This window comes from Eulemur rufifrons, chromosome 7 (genome assembly GCF_041146395.1).
Source record: "Eulemur rufifrons isolate Redbay chromosome 7, OSU_ERuf_1, whole genome shotgun sequence".
Lineage (NCBI taxonomy): Eukaryota > Metazoa > Chordata > Mammalia > Primates > Lemuridae > Eulemur > Eulemur rufifrons.
This window is the reverse complement of record NC_090989.1, coordinates 46416382-46428612: the sequence shown is the minus strand read 5'-3', so window position 1 is coordinate 46428612 and position 12231 is coordinate 46416382. Positions and strand designations below refer to the sequence as shown.

Below are 12231 nucleotides of genomic sequence, written 5' to 3'. Positions count from 1 at the left end.
CATGCCTAAGAATGGGAGGGGGCTCCATCTGAGAAGGGTGCATGGTGGAGGGGTCATTCTAAAGCAGTGTAGCGGAGGAGGGCCCACTGTGACCAGGGGAAGTGGGAAGGAAGCATCTCAACAGTGGAGAGTGGCTTAAGTGGAAGCAAGAAAGCAGAAATGAGAGCTTTGGTCTGCCAGAGGGTTTCTCGTTCACTCCCAGCCTGGCCACCCCAGCCCCCCAACAATAAGAGGATGAGTGTTCCTTCTTTCTGTAGACAATACATCCAAGATGCAAGAATCCTATCTGAATGGGTATGTAGAGACAAGTAGAGTGGTACAAGGACCCTGAGATTCAAATACGATTTCCCTATCTCCAGACCCCAGAGGCCATTTGTCCTCTTGTCAATGTAATAATCCTTGACGTGATCACTTATACTGGACCCACTATGTGGGCAGAGAGGGATAGATTAGCAACTGCTGCTGCCAAGGCCAGCATGACCATCTGGCTCTGTCAGAAGAAAAGAACCACTCTAGAGTGCTGTGACTCTACATATTAATGTTTTATTTTATCTTCTTTTGATCTAGTCCACACCTCTGCCTCTTGTTCCCACCACCAACCCCTCTCAATCTTTAAATAGCTAAAACCATCCATGGCACATAGGGTATTCTTAACCCAACATCTAAAATTACAAACACAACTCTAAACTTGAAAATATAAGACAGGATGAGGCAATCCAAAGACTTATATCTTTAAAAATAAAACTGACAAAAAGAACAAAAGTTGTGTTGCATCACCTGCCTGTAAGGAGCTTTTCAAAGTAAGTAGAAGTCTCAACTGTTTCTGTTAGTAGTGATCCTGACGTGGGAAGGAAGGCATTCATTGACTACTTACTGTGTGCTAATAACTTTTCAGACATCTGTTTATTTTGTCATTGAGACAACTCAAGAAAGTAAAGCTGACCCTTGAACAATATGGGTTCAAACTGCATGGGTTCACTTATACACAAACTTTCTTCCACCTCTGCCACCCCTGAGACAGCAAGACCAACCACTTCTCTCCCTCCTCCTCCTCAGCCTGCTCAACATGATGATTTTCTTAGTAACATTTTCTTTTCTGTAGCTTACTTTATTGTAAGAATACAGTATATAACATACAAAATATATGTTAATCAACTGTTTATGTTACAGGTAAGCCTTCCAGTCAACATAAGGATACTAGTAGTTCAGTTTGGGAGAAGTCAAAAGTTATTGGATTTTCAACTGCATGACAGGGTCAGCATCCCAACTCCCCCATTTTCAAGAGTCAGCTGTATTACTGTCTCCACCATAACTATGAGGAAACTGAGGCTCCAAGAGATTTAATGACCTACTCTAAGTCCGAGTTAATAAAGACCAGATCCAGGATTCCAGACTCCAAATCCCACACTGTTCCCCTAGATAAGCACAAAGACTAGAAAAGGTTTCCCAATGGCCCTATTGAACAGTGTCAGTCAAGTATCTTCGAGTAGGTTAAACACCATAGGGAAAAGGCATCTCTTTCTACCATTGAGCTGTCAGCACATATGTAAAATAGGTGAAGTTTTGCACATCACCAAGACTATTTATTAATATAATGCAGTCAAAGTTGTAGTACACATGGCTGCCAACAACAAGGAAGGCTGGGCTGAGTAGCTACAATGACTTCATTTGCTGCAGATTGACAAACGTCTAGATGTTAGTGATGAGCATTAGACTGAATATGAGTGACCTGGTAGAAACTTAAAGATGTCATTCCATACAGAGCTTTTAAAGGATGGGGGGGGGGGAAGTCATTCCATAGCTCCAAGCTTCATGCTGTTTCACAATCCAAGTCAATGAACAATGACTGAGTACCATAGTGACCAAATACATGGGTGTTCTATTGCTACTGTAACAAATTACTGCAAAGTGAGTACATTAAAACAACACAAATTTATTCTCTTGCAGTTCTGTAGGTTCTCCAATTGTAAGGACCCATGTGATTAGATGGGGCCTGCCCAGATATTCCAGGATAATCTCTTTATCTGGAGGCTGTTGATTTAATCACATCTGCAAAGGCCCTTTTACCTTGTAAGCTAATATATTCACAAGGGCTTACAGTCTGACAGGACAAGGAAGACAGACACAGTAGTGACTGTGATCCCAAAAAGATGAGTTAAGGTTCACAGTAAAGGAATAAAATGCTACAAGTGCACTGAGCCTCTTCATTTAATTCAAGAGAGGGATAGGGGTATACGCTAGGATCCTGGAAGATTTTAAAGACCATTTGAGCTGGACTTTGACAAATGAGTAGGATTTTGAAAAGTGAAGCTAAAAGGGAGAACAAATTAACAATCCATGGAAAAAACGATAGTGTTACTACAATTGAGTTTCTATGCATGAATAAAAATTAAATGAGATTCCCTATTCAAAAATAAATTCCAGGTGGATTAAAGATCCAATTGTGAAAATCCAATTTTAAAACATTTTAGAAGAAAATATTTGAAAATGTCCTTATGACCTTGAGATAAGAAAGAAATATTTAAACAAGATACAAAATGCAAAATAATGAAGACTGAGAAATTTGACCACATCAAAACTTAAAACTTATATATACAGATGGCAAATAATCATGTGAAAAGATGCTTAATATCATTAGTCATTTAGGAACTAGTAAGTAAAATAATAAATACCAATACATACTCACTAGAATGGCTAAATTTAAAAGGCTGACAATACCAAGTATTGGTAAGGATGTGGACCAACTAGAACTCTTAGATGCTGCATGTGGTACAAAATGGTACAGCCCCGTTGTAAAGCAACTTGACACTTTTCATACATTAAACATACACTCACCATTCGACCTAGTAACTTCACTCCTAAGAGAGATGAAAATTATGTCCAAACAAAGATTTGTACATGGATACTCATAGTAGCTTTTATTCATAATAACCAAAACCTGGAAGTAACCCAAACACCCATCAACTGGTGAATGAATGAACAAACTGTGTGATACATCTCTGCAATAAAAAGGAACAAACTACCGATACATGCAAAAATCTGGAAGAATCTCAAAGGCATTCTGCTAAGTGAAACAAACCAGACACAAAAGAGTACATATCGCATAGTTCCATGTATATTAAATCCTCGAAAAGACAAAACTGTAGTAACAGAAAGTAGATCAGTGGTTGCCTGAGGGTAAAGGGAAGCGATTGACTGCAAAGGTTATTAGGTGATGGGAATACTCTATATATTGATTGTGACAAAAATTACACATCAAATTAGACAGTTAAAAGGGGTAAGTTTTATTGCACGTAAATTACACTTCAATAAACCTGATCTAAAAAGAAGGGAACAGAGTTAAGCGGACCCCAGAGAGCCCTGTGCAGCCCCACCGCCGCCGCCGCCGGCCTAGTTACCATCACACATGGGGAGAAGCCGCAGCTGCTGCGGCGGGCCCCGGTCACCACCGCAGCCGCGAGCAGCGGCCCCCGGTCGCCACCACCGCAGCCGCGAGCAGCGGCCCCGGTCGCCACCACCGCAGCCGCGAGTAGCGAGGCCGAGACCCAGCAGCTGCCTGCAAGCCCTGCACCACCAGCAGCGGTGCAGGGAGCGGCGGCGCCTGCCGGCGGGGACAAGAAGGTCATCGCAACGAAGGTTTGGGGGACAGTAAAATGGTTCAATGTAAGAAACGGATATGGTTTCATCAACAGGAATGACACCAAAGAAGATGTATCTGTACACCAGACTGCCATAAAGAAGAACAGCCCCAGGAAGCACCTTCGCAGTGTAGGAGATGGAGAAGCTGTGGAGTTTGATGTTGCTGAAGGAGAAAAGGGAGCGGAGGCAGCAAATGTTAGGGCCCTGGTGGAATTCCAGTTCAAGGCTGTAAATACGCAGCAGACCGTAACCATTATAGACGCTCTCCACGTGGCAGGAGTCCTCCACGCCATTACCGGCAGCGTTACCAGAATAGTGAGAGTGGGGGGGCAGAATGAGGGACCCGAGAGCGCTCCTGCAGGCCAGGCCCAGCCACGCTGGCCCCACGCAGGCGAAGGCTCCCACCTTACTACATGCGGAGACCCTGTGGGCGGCGACCGCAGTAGCCAACCCTCCTGTGCAGGGAGAAGTGATGGAGGGGGCTGACAACCAGGGTGCAGGAGAACAAGGTAGACCACCAGTAAGACAGAATATGTATCGGGGTTATAGACCTCGATTCCGCAGGGGCCCTCCTCGCCAAAGACAGCCTAGAGAGGACGGCAATGAAGAGGATAAAGAGAATCAAGGAGATGAGACCCAAGGTCAGCAGCCGCCTCAAGGTCGGTACCGCCGCAACTTCAATGACCTACGCAGACGCTGAAGCAATGGGAATTCTCAGCGATGGAAAGCACCAAAAGTGGGTAAGGAGAGGGATCAGGGCAACTTGCCCAGCTGGAGCCGGCTAACAGCTGGGAAAAGCTCCTGGATGCTGCGAAATAGTAAAAGAGGAGCCACCAGGACTGCACTTTCCAAGAGGAGCTTTTACAATCTTGGCAATAAGAGAACCCCTGCCCCACACAGGTCTCAGACTTACACAGGGAGATGCTTGGAGATTATACAGAGACATTGTTCCCTAAAGGGAAGTCACGAGGAATTCCACAGGCATCTGAGCCTGGAGCAGCTTGAGCCAGGTGCCGTTCTGAGAGCTAGACACCAGGGAACCAGGGACATGCCTGTAGCCACTGCAAGGCTCTGAGGAGGGATAGAGGAGCCCAGGTGCTCCCACACACCCCTGGGAAGGTCTCCACTGCCCCACTGTGGGCTGCAGTCAAGACTGAGACACGAGTGGGCAGCATTCTCCACAGTTTCTCACCCATTCTGCCTGTCTGGGTGGGGCCTCAGCCGTTCTGGTTGCAGGTCCAAGGTGCCATTTTGTGAGTTTGACACTGGACAGTGCCCTGCCCTCAGGCTGCGTTTGGGCTTGACACAGCTGCAGCCCCGGCCTGCTTGGGGAGAGTCAGGGAGACGAACCTTTTCAGCACACATCTTGCTGTTGTCTGCCCAGCCTCGAGCAGACAACATAGTTTCCTGTCCAAACAGCCTGCCTGAGAAGGGACCCACCCTCTCTGGCCACAGGGTGCCATTTCAGGAGTTTGAAGCCAGACAGCAACCTGCCCTTGACTTAAATTCAGGCTGACATAGCCCTGCCCAGCTGAGAAGGGACAAGGGAGGCCAAGCTCTCCTACCCATACCTAGGACAATTCCCACCATCCTGCTACAGCTGCAATAAGATCAAGACACAAGTGGATAGTATCCTCCCAGCATCTCGCCCACACTGTTTACCTGGAAGAGGCCTTACCCTCTCTGGTCACAGACCTAAGGAGCCAGTTTGGGAGTTTAAAGCTGGGCAACACCTCACCCTCAGGCTGAGTTCAGGCTGATGCAATGCAGCCTTTCCCAGCTGAAAGGGGAGGAACAGGGGAGGAACAGGGGAGCCCAAGCTCTCCTACGTATTTCTAGGACAATTGCCATCACCCTGCTACAAACTGCAGTGATGCAAGCAGATGGCACTCCGTGCGTACTGTTTGCCTGGAGGAGGCTCCACTCTCTCCAGTCACAGGCCTAAGGTGCCATTTTGGGAGCTTAAAGCTGGGCAGCCCAGGAAGGGACCTGGGGACAGGGACCTCCCCATCTCAAACCACCCAGTGCTGCAGACGTAGCCATCTCTACTACCAAGCTACAAGGTACTGGCACCAGTATGCTGCAGGATGGCCAAATCTAGGTTTGCATGGGGGTACACTTCCACTAGTACTATGATCACTGTGCCCTGACTCTAACACAACACCTGTCACACCCAGGATTCCACGGAGCTTGAGGTGCACTCGCTTCCCTCTGAAAAGCCACAGCAATCACTTTGGTGTTCCCCAAGGACTAAAGCTACCAGCTCCCCTGGGGGAGGTCAGGGCTAGCAGTCCTCTCTCCAAGCTGCCTGTCTCTTCTGGAAGGAGCCTACCCGCCCTGGAGGCAAGTCCCTGCCACAACCACACCTCCCTTGCAGGAGCATTTCAGCTACAGCCCACAGCTAGTCTGGTAGCTTTGCACACAGTGGATTGAGCTGCCCCCACCACCTCTGCTGCAGCTGGGTCAGGGTGAGTGCTGGGAATCTGGACACTTTTCTGCCTCTGAAGGATAGAGACCACTATCATGGCTGACAGAGGGAGATGTGAACAGCACGTGCACCATAGCTGCCTGCGTTTACTAATCTCATCAAGAGGGGGCCCTCCTGTTGTAGGCTCACAGTGTATACACCCTTCTCCTGCCTAAGCATTCTTTCAGAGCAGAAAGTCACCCCACCCATCACTACCACAGCCAGCCGCTGATCTCAGGGAAGCCTGAGGGCAAGTTTTCCAGCTTGGTCTCCATCTGGTCCCCTCCAGGACACAAGGCAATCCAGGGTCCTGGGATCTGGGGATTACCTAACACAGTCCATCAATGCTGGCACCTGAATGAATACCCCTTCTCAGGGGTCTGAGGTCCAAATGACTGAAATCACCAGCAACACCACAGTGGGCACCTACCTACACAAGCTGAAAGGCAGTGTACCTATCCATCCCTCTCTACACCTGAGCAGCAGAGTTCCCAGCAGAGAACAGGTGAACCACAACGCTATCTGTTTTGAGCTGAGGGAAGAGGTTTCAGATGATAAGGAATCAGCATAAGATCTCTAGCAATATGAAAAAATCAGGCTCTCTCAACACCCCCAAAGGATCACACTAACTCTCTAGCTATAGATTTCAATGAAAAGGAAATTTTGAAATGTCAGATATGGAATTCAAAATATGTATCACAAGTAAGCTCAATGGGATTGAAGTTGAATTAAAATATGGATCACAAGTAAGTCAATGGGATCAAACTTGGTTGAAAACCAAGACAAACAAAAAAAAATTCAGAATATGAATGAAAAATTCACTAAAAAGATAGATAATTAAAAATATTAAGAATCAAATCAAGAACTCAATCCTATCTATAATAGCTGCAAAAAAAAAGAAATATTTTTATACTTAACTAAGGAGGTAAAAGATCTCTAACAATGGAACTAGAAAATACTGATTAAAGAAATTGTAGATTCTTGCCTCATAGATGTTTTGCAGGGACTGTCCCTTGGGCTAATTAGTTTTAGCCACAGGTGTCTGTCAGGTGGGCACTCTTTGATCAGCTCTCATCCTGTGGCTCCATGCAAGCTTGCTTTGTCTTACAAAGCAGGCAAAAGCCACAGGTTTGAAACTGCAGCGTCAGCTTGCAGAGCAGCTGCCACTGACCTTTGAGATGCCCTCCTGAGGCGAGGAAGCTTTTGATATGCGAACTAACACATTCACATATCCCTTCAGGGCAAAGCTCTTGCAAAACTCCTGAAATCATTTCTGTCTCTATATAGCAATATCTCTATGGAGCAATATTTCTATGGGGCAACATCTATATATCAATATTAATCTATGGAGCAACATATCTATGGGGCAAAAGTAGATGACAGAAATAAATGGAAAAGCATTCCGTGCTCATGGATAGGAAGAATCAATATTGTTAAAATGTCCATACTGTACAAAGTAACCTACAGATTCAATGCAATTCCTATCAAAATAGCAATGTCATTTTTCACAGATTTAGAAAAAACAACCCTAAAATTCATATGGAACCAAAAAAGAGCATGAATAGGCAAAGCAATACTGAGCAAAAAGAACAAATCTAGAGGCGTCAGATTACGTGACTTCAAATTATACTACAAGGTTACAGTAACTAAAACAACACAGTACTGGTGTAAAAGTAGACACACAGACCAATGGAATAGAGATAAAGCCAAATACCTAAACCGACAAAAGTATACACCAGGGAAAGTACACCCTATTCAGTAAATGGTGCTGAGAGAATAGCATAGCCTCATGCAGAAAAATGAAACTGGATCCCTATCTCTCACTATATACTAAAATTAAGTCAAGATGGATTAAAGACTTCAATGTAAGACCTGAAACTATAAAAATATTAGAAGATATTTAGGAAACACTATCCTAGGCATTGGCCTAGCTAAAGAATTTATGACTAATACCATGAAAGCAAGTACAACAAAAACAAAAATAAATAAATGGGGCTTAATTACAAAAAGCTTCTGCACAGCAAAAGAAATACTCAACAGGGTAAACAGATAACCTACAGATTGGTAGGAAATATTCACAAGCTATACATCTGACAAAGGCCTAATATCCAGAATCTATAAGGAACTTAAACAAATCAGCAAGATAAAAATAAATAACCCCATTAAACAGTGGGAAAAGAAATGAATAGACATTTTTCAAAAGAAGAGAAACAAATGGCCAAGAAACATGAAAAAATGCTGAACCTCACTAATCATTAGGGGAATGCAAATTAAAACCACCATGAGAAACCACCTTACCCCTGTCAGAATGGCCATTATATAAAAGTCAAAAAACAATAGATGCTGGCCTGGATGCTGTGAAAAGTGAACACTAATACACTGTTGGTGGGAATGTAAATTAGTACAACCTCTACGGAAAACAGTATGTAGATTTCTCAAAGAACTAAAAATAGATCTACTATTCGATTGAGCAAGCCCACTATTAGAAATCTACCCAAAGGAAAAGAAGTCATTTTATAAAAAGGACACTTGCACCCATTTGTTTATCGTAGCAGAATTCACAATTGCAAAGATATGGAACCAGCATAAGTGCCCACCCACTGAGGAGTGGATAAAGGCAATGTGATATATATATATATATATATATACACCATGGACCACTACCAAGCCATCAAAAAGAATGAAATAATGTCTTTTGCAGCAAGGTGGATAGAATTGGAGGCCACTATTCTAAGTGAAGTATCCCAGGCACAAAAAACAAAATACCACATGTTCTCACTTAGAAGTGGGAGCTAAACAATGGGTATGCATGGTCATACAGAGTGATTTAGTGGACACTGGAGACTCAGAGGTTAGGAGGGGGGTGCAGGATGAAAAATTACCTATTGGGTAGAATGTACACTATTCAGGTGACAGGTATATTAAATGCATAGATTTCTCCCCTATGCAATTCAGCCATGTAGCAAAAAACCACTTGTACTCCCTAAATCTATTTAAATAAAAAGAAAAAGAAAAAAAATTGCTCCCCCTATTAATAGGGAGAGTATAATACAAAATTGAACACAAGGCAAAACCCTATGAAAAGATGCTGAATTCACTAGAAATCAAAGAAAACTAAATTAAAAACAGGTAATTGTCATTTTCCTCTTGGAAGCGCAGGAGACAGAAGAGCGTAGCGCCGTCCAGTTCTCAAGCCTGGCTGCACATCAGAATCCCTCCAAGACCCCATAACAACTACCAGTGTCTGGGCCTGACCCCTCCAGATCCTGCTGCAATTAGTATGCGTGGGCCGGGCATCATTTTTAGATTCCTCCCAGGGGATTGTTAAGAGCCCAGATTCTAGAATCAGACAACTCAAATACAAAGACCATTATGAGTTTCACCTGGGGCATTTTATTTCACTTTGCCTCAGTTTCTTCTAAAAATGGGAAAGATGACATTATTAATAATAAAACTACCTTATAGAGGTAAAGAAAGCAGACATAACATAAGTAAAGTTCTTGCCACATAGTAGGCATTGCCTAATGTCACAGATTGTCTTTACTTCAAATGCCACAAAGGTCCCCAGAGAGGTGTCTTATTCTTCCCCAGGCGGGACCCAAAGGAGTCCTGTGTCCAGGGCGTGAAGGGAGAGAGTGGAGCTGCGCTGAGCTTCGCCTCCCCGCCCCGCCCTGCTGTGACGGGCCCGGAGGTGCTCACTGCAACATGCCCAGAGAAGGGTAGCAATCGGGTCAGAGTCGCACGTCTCCTCGTGCTGGAGTGTACAGAACAGAGCAGGGTGTGAGAGGAAATGATCAGAAAGGCTGGAGCTGGGGGTGGAAAAGGTGTGGTGTGCCATGCGGACGTGAGGAATGCTAAGAGCCATCTGGTAGTGATCAAGCCTTTGCTGTCTCTAGACCAGCCATTCTCAGCCCGGCTGCCTATGTGAAACATCTGGGGAAGCATGAAATACAACCGTGCTGTCTGCTCCCCAGACCTGTCAAATCGGGATCTCTGGGTGTGAGGCCTGGGAATATTTCTGTGTCTCTGGTAAGCCCTCCAGGTGATTCTAGTCAACTGGAACTGAGAGCTCTGGGCCCCGTCTCGCAGCTGGTGTCTGAGCGTGGCTGGCCTTGCCAACTGCACCACTAAGAGAAGGGAGGGAGGGGAGACAGGGCCCATAATGACCTGGTTCCTAGTATGTGCCAAGACATTTTACATGCACCAATTAATTTCATCCTCATAATTATTATCCCCATTTCAAATGCAATAATAAAGAGCTGCATTTCACAGGGATTATGAGACTCACGATAGTGTTGTGACCGAACAAAAATTCAACCCTAACTCTACATCCAAAAGGGACAAAGGAAGAAAAATGACATTTATTGAGTACCCAGTTCTCTAAGAGCTGTCTAGAATGCTCTCAATTCCATGAGGAGTGTTTTTCTCCCCATTTTACATTGAAAGGATCCAGAGACTTAGAAAGGTTAAAAACCTTGCCCAGGTCAAATAGCTTATAATCGGCAAAGCTGGGTCCAAACTCAGGCCTGTCCGTCTCCAAAGCCCTGTCTTCTTTCTTGTCATTTCCACCCTTATCCATGCCCCAAAAACTAACAGTAAGAACCCTAACAAGAACAATGAACAATTACCAAATGCGGACTCTGTATCAAACACTGTACTGAGAGCTTTCTATGCATTATCCAAGGAAAAATCAAGAGAAAGGATTGTGGCATAAAGACGAAACAGTGAGTTGTTTAGACACAGGTCACTCAGCATACAGTGTCCGGGTCAGCAGCGTCACCTGTAAGGGTTAGATCTCAGAATCTGTATTTTAAAAGATCCCCAGGTAACTCCTAAGCACCCTAAAGTTGGAGAAGCCTGCTGCCGATGATGTTTGGTTTGCTTTTAATCTTTCCAAAGAGTTGTTTTGGTAATGTGTAGGGATGGCCTAAGAGTCTCCACTCACCAGACCTTACAAGGCACCAGTAAAAGATACAGAAGGAGGCAACTGCCTCTGTTCTGTCGTTTGAGATGATGTCAGGGAGGGGAGGAGGCCCCCAAATACCCTTTCATGAATACTCTTTTTCTCTGAGTGTTCCACGGTGTTGGTCTCTAGGCACAAATTTTAGACTCTAAATAAGCTGAGTGGGTCACTCCTTAATAAGACAAATTATGCTGAATGTGAGACCAGCTAATAGCCCTATGAAAACAAGCATGAGATAAGCAATATTTCCCAAATTCGAGCAACATGCAGAACTTTTAAAGAGGAAAAAAGAATTCATTCAGAACAAGTATGTTGACTTAAATTGCTTCTGTTGTAAACTTTCTTAAACAGTAAAAATATTTATTTAGACAACTATAAAAATGAAACAAATTTACAAATTTATTATAAGCAAAACTATAAACCAACACAAATCAAATAAACTAATGCAAATCAAATATAATATTAACAGAAGATGATTTTTGCTAAAATAAATTGCCTTTCACAGCATGACTATGGCACTGATGGCTACAGTGTATTTTCTGTTTGTCCAAAATATGTATATTGTTGTGTGACTCAAATTGATTAAATTCTCTGTTCAAACTAAAATCCACTGAAAGGTCGTTTGGCATAGTAAGACTATCTTCTTTATTTATTAACCCTTGATAATTATTAATAAAGCAATGCTACTGGCCACCATCATGTTCCTAAATACAGATGCAAACTCCAGCCCTGAGATCATTGATTGAACCTTGATATAAGATGCTCATCTAGATGATCCAGACATGCTTATAATATTTCTCAATCATTGTTGAGGTAAATTCAGAATTAGACTATTAGAAAGCTTACAGACCTCTCTCTCTTTCTTTCACATACACACAGACACACACACACACACACACACACACACACAAACAACCATGTCAGCAGACTCCCAGGAGTTTATCGACCCCATTGGGAAAAACTAGGATAATGAACTAGGAAGAACTGTACCCAAATGATTGACAGGGGGAAATTCCTCTTTATAGATATATTCCAACTAATAAATGCAAGAAGAAATGACAGAATTTAGAATTTTACAAAATGAATTAATTAAGTCAGGCAATGTTAATCAAGGACTGCTAACATCCCAAAGAGAGACAACCCACCAAGATATGCCCAAAGT

The 12231-nt window shown here is 43.7% G+C and overlaps 1 protein-coding gene and 1 pseudogene across 1 annotated transcript in view; one reads left to right on the top strand and one right to left on the bottom strand.

Moving 5' to 3' along the window:
- TMEM45A (transmembrane protein 45A) overlaps positions 1-12231 on the bottom strand; it is an 84203-nt gene that overhangs the window by 36016 nt on the left and 35956 nt on the right. The window lies entirely within an intron of this gene.
- LOC138385710 (Y-box-binding protein 1 pseudogene) lies at positions 2691-4339 on the top strand (annotated as a pseudogene).